This window comes from Bidens hawaiensis, unplaced genomic scaffold (assembly GCF_021521415.1).
Source record: "Bidens hawaiensis isolate Kalapana, Puna unplaced genomic scaffold, B.hawaiensis_p1.1 tig00064851_1, whole genome shotgun sequence".
Classification (NCBI taxonomy): Eukaryota; Viridiplantae; Streptophyta; class Magnoliopsida; order Asterales; family Asteraceae; genus Bidens; species Bidens hawaiensis.
The window spans coordinates 43,632-58,298 of record NW_027501567.1 but is presented as its reverse complement, the minus strand read 5'-3'; positions in this window follow the sequence as shown (position 1 = coordinate 58,298).

Genomic DNA, 14,667 nt, shown 5'->3' with positions numbered 1-14,667 from the left:
TAGGTTTTATAAGTTATAAGTTATAAACTTATAAAAGTATATATGTATGGATATATATATATATATATGTTTAAAGTTTTATAAAAGAAAAAAGATAATAACTCTTTCAAATGTAATATTATTATATGTTTGAGTGGAGACATGCAAGGTGAGTGGACACATGCAATGGTTATTATTGGTGGAGAGAAAGATGCCTTTAAATAAAACCAAGTCTTTCTCTTTCATTCTTTCATAACACACATAATTTCCAAGTAAACTTTTCTCTCTTCCTCTCTTAGGTATTTTCATCCAACCTAAGAAAAGAAGGAGAAAATTTCAAGTGAAAATCCTAGCTAGAAGTGGTGTGTTGTTGAAGCTTGGGGTATGCTAGCTTGAGGAGCTTCCATATTCAAGTTCTTACCTTTCAATCATCATCTCTTTCACCCGGTTTTGTCATATTGAAAGGTAGTAGTAACATGCATGGACTTATAGTGACATGCATGTATTTGATAGTGTGTAATTCGTATTTGGATCCGGGTTTGGGTTTTGCATGTTTAAAATTGGTTTTATACATATCATATTAACAAGATTTAAAACTTTTATATCCGCTGCGTTTTTGGTAAAATAGGGATTTTATCACTTTGATAATCTTGTTAAAACCCAACAATGGCATCAAGAGCCGCTTATACGAATGCCTGCTTCATTAGACCCAAAATTTTTCGGGTTTATGGTGGGTTTCACCATTTGGCCGAAACTTTTTGGGGTTTTGGTTACCCCATGGTTTTTCAAGGTTATACTTTACATGCATGTGGTAATCTTGAAAAACCAAGTCATTTGGATGATTGTTTAGTTTGTTTGGACAAAACCCGAAACTTTCGGTTTGCTTAAGCTTTGGCCGAAAGTTTTGAGGCAAAAAGGGGAACCATTTTGGTCTTGTATTATTGCATATTTGGATGTGTAATAGATGTTCATAACCTAGCCATGGCCTTGTGTTTGGTTGAATGATTGTGTTGGTTGTTTGTTCATTCGATTTGGTTGTAATATTAATTTGGGTTTGTAATCTATTTATTCATTCATATGGCTTGTAATAATAAGTAGATTAGATGTATTTCTTTTACTAGAAAAATGTATTAGGATATATTTTGTAAAAGAAGATGCATGGATGGAAGCCCAAATAAAATGATGAAGACCACAACACTGGGAGTAAACACTTGGAGCATATGGATGCGGAATCAAGTGGGAGTTCACCGACACAAGTGCATGTTCTTTTGGGTCCCTTAGGAGAGACTTTTTGACACACTTGTCTTCGGTCAACAAGTGTGGTCAATATTAGGAGGCTATGGTTATGAACTTGTGGTTGTGTATATTTTGTGCTTGCATGGTTGATTTACTTATTATTTGCAATATGGTTTGCTTAACAACTTAAAATCAACTAGCATAAAATTGGTTTCTTAGAAATAGTTAGGTAATAATAATTGGTTTTATTAATAACTAATGATTTCATAATAAAAATGGGTTTTATTAATTGGAACTTTGAAAATGGGGTTTTCAACTAAGTACCATACATTTGAATGCATGCAAATGAAAGGTACAATAAATAGTTTTCCAATCTAGAATTTAGAAAACTAAAATCCATTTTTAAAAACAAATTAAATACCATCCTTTTATACGACACTTAAGTCACTTGTAGACTTGAAAGTGAGTTAGGATCACCTAAGCACTTTTAAGAAAACTTGTGATCTTAAGGTGATTTTACAAGTACTTTTGGTATTAGGATCACCTAACCACTTGTATGAGTAAACTCACACGTGTGTATAAGTAGGACGACTTGATTTAAAACCATGACTATAGGATCACCTTAACATGGCGTTCAAAGGTGTTGATGGCAGAAAGACCTCTTCTTTCATCTGATCCTGAAGGGAAATCCGTAGATCAAACGTACTATCGATCAATGATCGGATCCCTAATGTATCTCACTGCTAGTCGCCCCGATATCATGTTTGCAGTCTGTCAATGCGTGCGTTTCTAGGCTAATCCTAAACTTTCTCACTTGATTGTTGTTAAACGTATTTTTAGATATCTGAAAGGGCAACCGAAGCTAGGTCTTTGGTATCCAAAAAACACATATTTTGATTTATATGCTTTACTGATAGCAATTATGGAGGTGATGATATTGACAGGAAATCTATGTCTGCCAGATGTCAATTCTTGGGTGATCGACTCATTTCATGGCAATGCAAGAAACAACAAACAGTGTCCACATCCATTGCTGAGGCTGAGTACGTTTCTGCTGCTGCCTGCTGCTCACAGGTTATCTGGATGCAACACCAATTGTTGGATTACAGTTTGGAATTTCTTGACACTCCTATCTTTTATGATAATGAGGCTGCTATTTCTATTGTTAAAAAATCTGGTTCAACATTCTAAAACCAAGCGCATTGACATAAAAATTCATTTCATTCATGACTGTTACGACTGGAAATTGATTCATCTTGAAAAAGTTCACACTGATAATAATGTGGCAGACTTATTTACAAAACCGGTCGGAACAGCCAGATTTAATGTGCTTGTAGGGTTCTATAAAATGCTACGTTTCGACGAATGAGTCTTTTTGAGGTTAAATTTGTACATAAAAGTTTTTCTTTATGTTAAATTTTTTGCACAAATTTAGGGGGAGAAAATTCAAAAATACAGAAAGACTGTGCGTGTGTTATAAAATTCAAAAATACAAAAGAGTGTGCGTGTGTTTTATAAAATTTTAAAAAATAAAAAAATTTTGTGGCTTTTGCTTATTTTTTCTAAGTGGGAAGTGATATGATTATTTATTTACAAGCTTTATAGAAGCTCAAAATATTTTCTAATGAAAATTTGATCTAACCTTTGGAAAATGATAGATAAATTGAAGTTTGTGTGTCTAACGTGTGAAGTTATTGGGCTAAAAAGGCTTTTGAACAGTCATTGATAAGTATGGTAGCTTTCCATGGTGCGTAAATGTCTGAAGTGATATAAATTAAGTATGCTAAACTTACTGTGGAGAGTCATTTTGAATATTTATGCATGCCTCTAGATAAATCGCTCCGAATGATAGGTAGCAAAACAATTACCCAGTCATACACAAGCCTGTTAGTGTCTTGATCACCAAAAATATTTTGTTCTTTATTTGTCATAAAAATAAAAAATTAAAAAAATTGTATATAATTATTGACGTGATAGTAGCATATAATATTGAATTTAAATTTGTTTTAAAGCTTAAAGTGTCAAACTAGAACTACAATAGTAGGGCATTCAAGTAAATCTTAAACACTCTGAATGAAAGACTTGTAAGTCCGGACGACATGTAAGTTCAACGTTCAACCTTAAAACTAAAAATTTTTGTTTGTATAGTAAAAGTCAAAACCTTTGATCAAGCAATAGGGGGTGAAGTCAAATTGGGGTGATCTGGAGAAAGCTAAATACGTTTTGAGAAGAGATCAGAGGCATCATAGGTCCATAAGTGATGTCCATATAAGCTTTATGCCTAATTAAACCTAATGCATATCACTGATGCAATGAAAATCATGCTAAGTATCTAAATACCCGCTATTAACATGTTCTCTATGTCATAATAATGCTGAAAATGAATCACTATGAAAGCATCTTAGTCAATATGATTCCATGTTAGGATCTTTTCATAAATCTTTGCTCATACGACAAAACTGAAATTTGATCCCGGAATATGTTAGAACTACTGAAAACCGGGTGGTAAAACTAACTTTCATTTTGGTTTTTGATGTGAGAAACGGTCTATTAAAAATATTAACCTAACCTAGACACTCTAGTTTTAAATTTATAAATCTAGACTATCCTAATGCTAGACCACTAGACAGAAAAGTGTACCTATTAACTGTAGTAAAGCCTAATGAAGCCCGGATGTCGAACCCAAAGGACACTAGCGACACCTAAACTAGACTCTGACTAATAACTTAAATAAATTGATTTTATTGATTTTTGTGTTTTTTTATTATTAACTATAAATTAAATAATATTTAAACTAAAACTGACACGAAAAAATAGGGGTAAAACTCAAATAGGGGAAACAACTACCTAGGTAAGGAATCCTACTAGTCAACTCGTAAACTTTCTGAATTGGATTTATGATTGGTAACCGGATTCTAAAAATATGAAACTTAAGGAATAACTAAAGTATGCTAGATCACCTCCCGGTCTCACTAACAATACCTAAGAACCCTAAATATCATGTAAACTCAACGGTTTAATGGTTCGGATCACCTTCCGGTCTCACCTTACCTAACTATACTAAGGTACCCAAAGATTAAATTACCTCCCGGTCTCTCTAATCACAAAACACCCTAAGACGTAAAGGGGTATTCTTATTTAATTCGGTTATAACTTGGATCTGTAAGAATCTAAAGGAATCTAGGGTAACTCACTTTCGTGCAATCACTACCCAAACCCACGAAAGACCAAAACAGACGACACATAATTACCTCCCGGTCTCTCAAGTGACAGAATAAAAGGAATCTCTAAACTCTCAATTATCGTTCCTATGGTAAACGTCGACTATAAACCATAAACTAGTTACAAACACACAGTAAGTAACCTAATACGCATCCGTACATGAAAGACATTCACAAAGACGCATATGGAACAAAAATTGATTATAAATTAATACCAAATACGCATATGTATCACAACCAAATAAAATAAAAACTTTACCAAAGCATGAACCAATCAATAATAAATCCAAAACCAAAAGTAAAACGAGTCTAAAAAGTAATCATCCAAACCCAGACAGTATAACAGATTAGCCAATCATAATTATATTCGACGAAACAAAGATATAAAAATTATTGCAGTTCATTGAAAATAATAATAAGATTTGACCTACTTGAATAATAGCTTTCTATGCCTCCTGTTGTGTCAGCACACAAACGTCCACCACCGGGGTGGAACCCTTTAATTTTCTTACTTGTAGCTTCAAAAAAAAGGGAGGCGCCCTCCTGATTTGCGTTCACCACCTGCCCTCCTTCGTAGGGTTTTTTTAAAAAAAAACCCACATTTTCTAATTGTTCCATGTTAAGTCTTGCCCAAAAATTCTTTAAGGCTCCACCGACTTTCTTATTCCTTGGCCCAAACATTCTTTCCTTTAATTATTTTGTTCTATGGTATAGCTCCACTAGAATCCAACATAACTTCTGTAAAAAACAATTGAAGAATTCTTGTAATTTATATTCATTATTTAAAAGTTAAAATTTAATATATAACCACACCCCAGTTTCTAAAATTAATTTGATTGCAAGATATATATATATATATATATATATATATATATATATTTGCTCAACGTATTTATGATAATAATATATGATATCTAGTAATATATATTATATGTTTGACCATTTACTCACTAGTCTCAAGTTTAGCAAAAATACGTTATTTTAGCTCGTCATCTCTTCAAAACCTTTATAATTCAAATATGAGCCAAATAGAAACATATTCAATAAAAACATGACTCAGAATACTTAAAAGCATGGGAAATATTAATATAATATTATGTATAATTTAGACCACATCAGTTTTATGTTTATTTTAATTTTAATTTTAATTTTATTTTACGCTTTTGATTTTACCTCATGTTTACTCTTGTCGAAACAAATGCATTAAGGAATCGTTTTTATCAAACATGGGTCAGGCTTGGTTTTTATTTTGTGTTCCCGACCCATAGGGCCTAGTGTGTTTAAGTGTGTTTTCGGCCCTAAGTCCTGGTCCAGATAAAAATGAGGATCCTTTGGTTTCCGACCCAATTAAAATTTTGAAGTTTAAAAGGCACTTGATATTATTTTGTTAGTATTATTAATCAAAATTCAATCGGCAATAATTCTCTCTTATTCTAAAAAATCTTACTCATAGTTGTTATCACAATCAACTCATTTGCTTTCAATAAACATTAAAGGTATATGAACTTGTTTTCAGGATCTGTTCTCGGGTCTCTGTTGAACATCTCCGGACATTGATGTATGTTTTGGTTCTTTTTGATTGTGATAAATATTTGTGAAAGATGATTGTGGTGTGTGATTGTGTTATAATATGGTCATACTATGAATTATAAGAAGTTGAAGGTTCTCTATTAATTGTGGATTTAGTGTGTTTGGGAAGACGACATAGATTTCGAGACGGATTTCAAAGGGTTTCTTTGCCCGAGATCGTTGGAGATCTCGGGGCTTCTAGGCTCTCGGGTGTGGTTGACCGAAAACTCTTGGTCAACAAGTGAACCCCTGAGATTGACAGAAATCTCAAGTGACCGAGAACTCATAATGCTAACCAGCTGTCAAGGATTGTTATTAAATAGAGAACACATATGTTTGGCCGAAATCTCCTATTATTGACCGAAAACACTTATTTGGACATAATACTCATTTAATAAGACTAAACTTACTGTTATTTGGACTAAAAATCTAAAAATGGGTTTATAGTTTCATCATTTCAGGTTTTGGCCCATATAATATCATTATGTCATTAATCTTAAAAGAAATCAAATATAAAAGATGATTGATCATGAACATAAGTTAATAAGTATCTAACTTGACTCGTTTGTTGCTGTCATGACTGATTAAGCACATCTTAAGTACGTTGGCTCACACAATATTGATGGATGCCTGTTTGATCCTCTCCTGCTCACAAGGAATTCAAATCGATGATCGTTGGGCTGAACACATGCAGGATTTCTCATGCATTACGAGAAAATCCTGTAATTTTCAAGAAGATGGTGACAGATTTCTGGAACCATGCCTCAATCAATCAGGGGAGTGATTACAATTGATTCAACTATAAAGAAGAGACCGATGATTATCTCTTACGTGAAGTTTGCTGTTTGGTGATCAACCTGATTACCCTACAGAATATTCAACTGAGGTTGTGGCAGAGATTGTGCAGTGTATGGGCTATGAAAGAGTTTATCCTCCGGCTATCAAGAAGTTATTTCATCCGTACCAGGGGTTTCTAATTCACACATTCTTCACGTGTGTCTTGGATTGAAAGTGGGGCTCCGACGTGATCAGTCACATTCAGATGTCGGCTGTTGTGGATTTGATCATGGACTGGAATTACAAATACTCAAAGTTCGTGTTCAATGAGATGATAGGCAACCTAATAGGGAAGAAAAAGGAGAGGTTTCTAATGTATCCAAGGATCATGCAGATGATTTTTGATTCTCACTACCTTGTGTTGAATTGATCTATGGAGACGCTTGATTTGAAAGCCATGGGACCGAATACTTTTGGCCTAATGAAGCAGTCAAGGAAATGGGCCAAAGTAACTTATCAGGGACTTCATCAACTGGTAAAATTTGGTAAATTTTCTGAGACTGAAGAAGCTGTCTGTTGTTGCTGAGGAACACTTTGTTCCTGTTCAAAGGCCTTCCACTGCCTTTGAAACTATATCTGATGATGAATATGGCATTTCTCCATCTTAACCTTTGGAGACAGAACACCAAGAACAAGTGAAACAATGAGTACCTACAACCGAAAAACTAGAAGCGTTTGAGACCTTTAAAGAAAATCTCCAGTCAAATACTTTGAAACCTCCTCGACCAGTTACTATGGTAGATGATGAAGCAATTGAGAATGATCCAGCCACCAATCTTATTCCACGCAAACGTAGAAAGAAAGATCCAAGACCTGGTGTGCTGGCAAGTGATTATGTGCAAACCGTTCAACCACCACCAATTGAGAATGTTCTTGAGACTCAGTCTAAACAAAGCCCATCTACTGAAGCCCAACACATTCAAGATCCTAAGACGATGAGATATTGTATGAATTTGATTTTGAAGCTCACGTCCAGTCAACTATTGAACCCTCGGGATCATTTGATCCGATTGGTCAAGGAAGCTCGAGCGCCACTGAGAATATTGCCCACATTCTCTCTATGCAAGACAAGGGTAAATGGATTTTGTTAGAACACCCGAACCCGTTAATGTCCTTGATTTGCAACGCAGGGTCTTTGAGCTCGAACAAGACTCTTTGGTTAAATACGTTCGTATTCAAGAGCTTGAAGCTAGCAACACAGACAAGGACTCCAAGATTCAAGAGCTTCAAGCTAGCATGGGTGGTCTCACCGCTCTGTACTTTGATCTTCAACAAAAAAACATTAAACGGTTTGGAAATGAGTTCATGGGAGCGGATGATAGCAGTGATGAAGCTATTGGTGGTGAGCATGGTGCTCCAGATGTGTCTGATATTGGTGGTTTAATGGTGGCCTGCTTCAAACATTGATACTTCCGCGCAACTGGAGAAATACTTAACCACTCCACCTAAGACCATAGAATAAGCCAAAATAATAAAAAAAGACGTTGATCATGAAGAACTCCAATCAGAACGTTGTGTCTTTCGATCATCCAGATAAGTTTGTCATGGAGCTTCAAAAGGGCTTTTCTGATAAGTTTGGTGATCGTTCTGGATTTGCGTCGTGGGGATTTGATGACGACAAAGAGATGTGGCGGGTCAAGTGCAAGTCTGGGAACATGGAATGTTACAAAAAGATGAAATTTTGGGCGTGGACGAAAGTTGATTTAAGTGATTTGATACAAGCTCCTTTCCGCTACCCAAATCATGAACCAAGGTTTACCAAGTTCTGGAACTTTTTAAGCAAACAGGTAGCTGATTCCTTCATAAAGAAAGCGAAGGGAGTTTGTGATCCCTACACAAACAAGCCAATGCTGAAAGTTATGTGGCCTCCAACTACCAAAGTAAAGTCAATTCCGATTACCAAGAGATTTCCTGAGGGTGCTCTTGATGAGATGAAGTTCGGAATTATGATGGTGAGACAGCTAGAATGATTATAAGGCTAAGGAAGGTTCAGTATCGTATCATTGATCCACGAGACCTTCTGAAGTTTGGAGAGAAAGACATCAGGACTCTTAGAGGCTTTCAAATTATAGCTGAACCACTTTATGAGCCAGTTTCAAAAGAGTATACAGGTATGGTGGGATCAATCAGTCGTACAGGTATTTGGGCAGGTGCATATCGTGAGGCTGATGCTCAAGTTATGGAGCATGAATGAAAATAAAGCTATAAACCAAGGGGTGATTGTTGGGCTAGGCTTGATGGTTTATACTTAATCTAGTGGACTTGGGTTTGGATAGCATGTAACACTGAAAACACTTGTTTTGGGTGGGCTTTTGTTTGGGCTTGGGCCGTAGTGTTTTTGGTGCTATATATACATTGTAATTAGGTTATTATGGGGGTCGATCATTAACAGAGTTGGTGTGTGTTAGTAGGTTACGAGGTTCTTCATTCCAATCATCTTGTAAACATTCATTAAGGGCTTAAGAACCCGATGTTAATATGATGTGTGTTTTGAATTCCATCGTGTGTTTATTTGTGTTTATTCATCGTTTATATTGAATCACCTTGTTGTTAGTTTCCGCCTAACAACGAGTTTGTTGATATGAAATTGAAAGATACTTATTTGGGACTTACAAGTTATTGTACTTGTGTATGTTTAATATTTTGTTTTGATTACTTGCAATACATCTTTCTTCCTTTAGCATGAGATATCAAAACGGCAGCTTGATATAATCTTTTAAATGTTAGCTTGGTGGCAGCGGCATCTTTCTCTAAGGGCTATGACACTTGCCAACCCAACAGAGTTTTATTATGGTAACTCTCAAGTTTATTAATTACACAATTAACCCCCCACTCTTTTTACATATGACCAATTCTGAATCATTTTGTCTATGTACGAGTACTCCCACAACTTTAATTTAATCACCCCCGTATTCAAACGTGTTATTTATTTACATAAAGTCAATGTTATATTTATACATTTTCCAAAATTTAATGAATTATGTATGTTTAAGAGTTATGATTCATGTATAAACTCAATAGTCAACTGTATAAATCCCTTCACTCAATAGTCAACTGTATAAACACTTTGGATTTTGGACATTTATGTGTAGATACAAGAGAAATCTCACTCAATAGTCACTGTATAAACATTTTGGATTTTGGACATTTATGTGTAGATACAAGAGAAATATTATCAAAATATTAATGAAGAAACTATTAAAGCTCCCACTTACTATTTTAAAACTGATATAACTGTTGGTATTATGGATTAGTTCGGTTAAGTCAACACGACCGCCCGAGTTATGACCTATGAGAGTTACGCCTTAGGTAACGAACACAAAATCCACTTAAGTTAGTTAACCAGTATTGACTAATAATAATAACTTGATGGATTGGGATTTAGATTAGAGAAGGGTGGCTAGTTAGGCTAAACTAATATAATTAGTTTACCCTAATCATAAGTTAGAGACAAGATAAAAACCTTAGCCACCATCTACCTCTCTCTCTCTCTCTCAGCATACTCCACCGCCACCGCCGGTCAGCCATCAAAACGGAAACCACCATAGGCCGCCACCCCGTGCACCCCGTAACCACCGCTGCCTTTGCGCCGTCGCCGCAATCCAGCCGTTGTCCCGCCACTGCTGTTGCCAGCTGCCATCGTGAACCGCCACCACCGGGTCTCGCTTAGTCAACTAGCGAAGCTCATTATCCCTCGGTGTCCCAACCGGTTATTTATTACCCATGGTAAACTTAAATACTTTTGGTTTAGATTTATATTTAAATTTTTTTGTTTCGTATTCGTACTCGTATTGTTTGTTAACGAATCCTGTATGGTTCCATAAAAGTGATGATTACTCATTTTGTTTATCCCGCTGCGTTGATAATGATTAATATGATTAATAATTATGAAACTATAATTTAAACTAGGTTTATTTGTTAAACCGTTGACTGATCACCACTGGAACCCAACAGTGGTATCAGAGCCTTGGTTGCAACATACAAGTCGAATACGGTATTTTGACCGTTTCTACATCACAAAATTAAAGGTTGTTGAAGTTTTTGATCTAGGTATTAATTTTAGGGCAACATTGGTTTGGTCAAAATTTTTTTATTTTATTTGACCAAAAGGATTGCCCGAGTTTTATTTTTTGTTGAATATGTAAATCTGGCCCAACCTTGTGTATTTGGTTGATTGTTTTTGGTCATCTTCTATAGCAGAACCTTCATAGCTCTTTCCCCTTCTCAAGGTAATGGCACAAACATTGTGTTTAGGATTTTTCTAGGTTTATGGGGGTAGTTTACCTTGAGACTCTATGTTACTCATTGAAGTAGCAAGTTAAGACTTTTGTTGTTCCATGTTATTAATGATAGGTTCAGTCTATGGTTGGAATGTGTGAGTGCTTGTAGCTAAACTTTTCACAATATCTTCTAAAGACATACCCGAGCTACTCACTTATTGTTGTGTAGACGGTGGTTATGGAGGTTGGAAATTTTGTTGCTGGTGCTGATTACCTTGGTATGGAGGACGTTGTGGGTATTATGGATATTGTGGAGATCTTTGTTGGTAGCCCATCTTCATAGGTTGACCCCAATTTTGATTACCTCGAGGCTGTTCATATTGTCTTGAATTTTGTCCCGAGTAACCTCCCATTGCTTGTGCTTGTTCAAAATCTTCTTGCAATGTAAGGCACATTTCACTAGGATGGCCGAATGGTAGACATATACCACAAGCTAGGGCTTGCGGTTCTGCATCCTTAGTTTTTAGTTGCATAACGACTTTTGTTAGTTCAGTAAGTTGAGTTTCTATGCGAGGAGTGTTCACTTCATTGACTTCTCGTGGTGTGTCATCATACCATCCATCTTCTTGTCACCCAACGTTTTGTATCTTCTGCTATAGATGTGATCAAAGCTCTAATTTAAGTTGGTGTTTTATCAAGTAGAGCTCCTCCACTAGAAGCATTCATTAAATGCCTCTCCATCGGTGCCAATCCTTCACAAAAGTACTGAAGAAGTAGATGCTCAGATATGACATGTTAGGGGCACTGCGCACATAACTTCTTGAACCATTCCGAATAAATATGTAAAGCTTCCCTCTTTGCTTGTTTGATCCCGATAATTTCTTTACGTAGGAGCGATGCTTTAACTTTTGTAAAGTACTTATCTACGAAAAGCCTTGCAAGATCATTCCAAGTAGTTACCGACCCCGATGGTAGGTAATAGAACCAATTTCTTGCTGAATCTTGAAGAGCAAAGGGGAATGCCCTTAGCTTGATTCGGTCTTTAGTAATGTTATGTGGTATTGAAACACGTTACGAGCCAAGATCGAACCGCTAACATGATACATCAATACTTTAACACGAATACGGATACATTACAGGAATACTTTATTGATAATTTATTAATGGTGGATGACTTAAGCTAGAGAGAATCCGGCATGGTAACGACACATGATAAATTAAGGCTCGGATCTCTACTTTACAATGAACAGGAGCTGCCTATATATATAGGCCATCAGCTCCCATTCGTTAAGTTAGCCTCATTCGTTATACTATAGTAACGAATGTGACACCATTCATTATGCTTCCATAATGAATGGTAATACCTTAACGGATAAGCCATTATTCGTTATATTACATAGCGAATGGTCCTCCATTCTCTATACAGTCCATAGTGAATGGGGTACTAACTTAACGACTGAGCATCCATTCGTTATCTCCATGATGAATGGGCTCATAACTTAACGAATATCCTAGTCTATAACGAATGGACCCATTCGCTATACAATCCATAGCGAATGGCCATATTTACATTAAACATAAAGACTTGTTTATCAATAACTTATTCGATCGGCTACAGACACCAAATCATGCACTAACAGACTACCCCTTTTCCATAGCGGTCGAATGCTTTAACCTTGAAAACTTTTTACTGCAAATCATCAGTCAAAACAGGCAAATCATTGAATCTTTTCAGCAAACCAATAACTTGTAGCCTCTCAAGTCAAATCTCCCCCTCAAAGTGAGAAACTCTTGGAGATCATCCACTGGCATATGATATGGTTCAATCTTTCAACAATCAGCAGCAAGTCATTAGCTATCTGTCAGCACCGGTAAAGCAAAAATATCTTTACGTTTAACCTCGTCACATATCTTCATGAACAACCCGATTATTCAACATATTTCACTTTGGTTTTACCTCTCTTGATAAAGTGTATCTCAAATATACTATTTGAAGCTCTTCTACATACCATTCGCAAAGATGCACTAATGTTTGGCATATGATTCAGCGTTCCAACCTCTATTACTAAACCCCGAATGATCAAATTCTTCAATCCAGTGATAAGACTTGTATATTCTTCAGTAAGATGAATTCATTCGAGAATCGTCACCTTCAACAAAAGTAATTCACCGAATACTCGTAGCCAACATAGTCAGGATCAAAGTACCTCAGAAAGAGGTAAACGGCCAGACACTCGTATCCCACATAGTCAGGTTTGAATCTCGAACAAACCAATCAACAATCGAAGAACAATTGCAGTCTTGAACTCAGTCAAACGTAGCTTTTCATTCATGAATTACCACCTGATTTGTAGTATTTTTTAAGAAACCCTTGCAAACGTAGGAAGATACAATCCAAATAAACTCATATGAAAGTTTTATCCCCCCTTTTCTTGAAAAATTTGGAAGGTCTTGAATAATTTTCAAAGCTCACTAATAAACTCATCCTTAAACTACTCGTGGTCAAGATAAGTGTAAAAAGTCAGCCAGAAAATATATCACCAAAATTTACAAGAAGAGTTCCCAATACATTAGAAATATCCCTAAAAAAGTTCGTTTAAGAAAATTTTTCTTGAATATATATATATATATATACACCTTAACCAATAACAAATGAGTCTTCATCGTCATTCCATACGTTATCCTGATCACCATTCGTTAACCTATCACTCATTCGTTAACGCAGTGTCCCCATACGTTAGCCTTGTGTCTTCATTCGTTACACTTGAACGAATAGACCACATTCGTTATAAATTATCACCTTCATTCGTTAACCATTCACATTCGTTAGAATAGTTACACGAATGACATCATACGTTGAGATATCCACATTCACATGATCCAATAACGAATGAGCTCCCATTCGTTTGAACGGATAACGAATGAGTCTCCATTCAATTGATTTGATAGCGAATGAGTCTCCGTTTATTATATCCATAACTTAAACACATTCGATAAACACAATAACAAATGGCCTTAATAAACTAATGAATGGGCTCCATTCGTTTAGTTCCTATCACGAATGGCTACAGTAGCATAAAAAATGGGTTGTTGGATCTGTTATTGTTCACCGAAAAAGCGTATTTCGCCGGAAAAATCAGTTGGATCGCCGGGAAAATGGTTTTCTTCACCGAAAACTGCAGATTTGAACTTCATCCATGGCAGATTCATCATAACATCATCGTAAATTACCAAATTGATCCATAGTATGTTCAGATTTTCATCACAAACCTGAATCTATCCTTAAATTAACTTAATAACCACTGATTTGATACAAATATGATCAAACAAGTATTTTCCTCTTCAATGATGGATCTTTCAATACTCCATAATTAACCACCAAATTACATAGAAATATTCGTATTAGCTCAAGGAACACGAATCTACCATCACTTCCATAAATAATACCTTAATTTGATCCAAATCTGATCAAACCAAAACCCTATGAACACGAAGAACACCATCTCAGATCTGAATCATATCTTAAATTGACGCATCGAGAGCAACCGTCTGCTCTTACTCCACTTGTGAAACACTAAGAGCTTCAATTCGATTGATCAATTCAT